General features: G+C 42.7%; 1 pseudogene; it reads left to right on the top strand.

Moving 5' to 3' along the window:
- Gm4950 (predicted pseudogene 4950) lies at nt 662-1,399 on the top strand (annotated as a pseudogene).

The raw sequence follows: 1,794 nt of genomic DNA, 5'->3' as shown, positions 1-1,794 counted from the left end.
CCAACTTTTTCCTAACTCAACCACAATGAATTTTTTTTTTTTTAGAATTAAAATGTCTTTATTTTTTTTTCTTTTCCATTTTTTTATTAGGTATTTAGCTCATTTACATTTCCAATGCTATACCAAAAGTCCCCCATAGCCACCCACCCCCACTCCCCTATCTACCCACTCCCCCTTTTTGGCCCTGGCGTTCCCCTGTACTGGGGCATATAAAGTTTGCGTGTCCAATGGGCCTCTCTTTCCAGTGATGGCCGACTAGGCCATCTTTTGATACATATGCAGCTAGAGTCAAGAGCTCCGGACATATTTTATAAGACTATAGTCAGCCTGAAACACAGACCACAGGAATATTCCACAAAGAGAAGTACAGACCTGTTTCCCTCATGAAAATAGATGCAAACATACTCAATAAAAGACAAATAAATTGAATCCAAGGACACATCAAAAGACCATCCACCATGTTCCAGTAGGCTTCATCTGAGAAATACAGAAATGGTTCAGCATACAGCAATCACTCAATATAATCTACCATATAAACAAACTGAAGAAAATAAACAAGATCATTTCATTAAATGCTGAAAAATCTTTTGACAGAACTCAACATCCTTTTATGATAAAGGTCTTAGATTAGGGATGCAATGGGCAAACCTAAGAATAATAGAGGCAGGTGGGGATCGGGCTTCCACTCCAGCGCAATCATGTCTATTATGCCCTATAACGGAGGGGCCGTCATGGCCATGAAGGGAAAGAACTGTGTGGCCATCGCTGCAGACAGGTGTTTCGGGATCCAGGCCCAAATGGTGACCACGGACTTCCAGAAGATCTTTGCCATGGGTGACAGGCTCTACATAGGCTTGGCCGGCCTGGCTACTGACATCCAGACAGTTGCCCAGCGTCTCAAGTTCCGACTGAACCTGTATATGCTGAAAGAAGGTCGGCACATCAAGCCTTTCACCCTCATGAGCATGGTGGCCAACCTCCTGTATGAGAAGCGGTTCGGTCCCTACTACACAGAGCCTGTCATTGCTGGCCTGGACCCGAAGACCTTCAAGCTCTTCATTTGCTCTCTGGACCTCATTGGCTGTCCCATGGTGACTGATGACTTTGTAGTCAGTGGTACCTGCTCCGAACAAATGTATGGGATGTGTGAGTCTCTCTGGGAGCCCCACATGGATCCAGAACACCTGTTTGAAACCATTTCTCAGGCCATGCTGAACGCGGTGGACCGGGATGCCATGTCGGGCATGGGCGTCATCGTCCACGTCATTGAGAAAGACAAGATCACCACCAGGACGCTGAAGGCCCGGATGGACTAACCTGTGCTCTGTGGTTGGACTAACCTATGCTCTGGTTCCATCTCCCTTTTGTTGTTTTTCTTTTTAATAAAATCGCCTTTCTTAAAAAAAAAAGAATAATAAAGGCAATTTATAGCACAGTTATAGTCAACATCATATAAAATGGAGAGAAATTCAAACAATTCTCAAAAAATTCGGGGAAAAGACAAATCTTGCTACTCTCTTCATATAATAATTGAAGTTCAGGCTTGAGCAACAAGACACGTGAAGGAGATCAAGGGGATATAAATCAGAAAGGAAGAATTCAAATTGTCATTATTTGCTGATGATGTGATAGTGTACATATGCAACTGCATAATTTGTACTGAGAAACTCCTATAGCTGATAGACACTTTAGTAAAGTGGTTATATACAAGATTAACTTTGAAAAGGCAGCATCCATCCTATATGCAAATACCAAATGGACTGAGAAAGAAATAGAGGGAAAACAGCCTTCATA

Source organism: Mus musculus, chromosome 18 (assembly GCF_000001635.26).
Source record: "Mus musculus strain C57BL/6J chromosome 18, GRCm38.p6 C57BL/6J".
Classification (NCBI taxonomy): domain Eukaryota; kingdom Metazoa; phylum Chordata; class Mammalia; order Rodentia; family Muridae; genus Mus; species Mus musculus.
The sequence above is the reverse complement of the archived record's forward strand: the minus strand, read 5'-3'. Positions and strand labels throughout refer to the sequence as shown.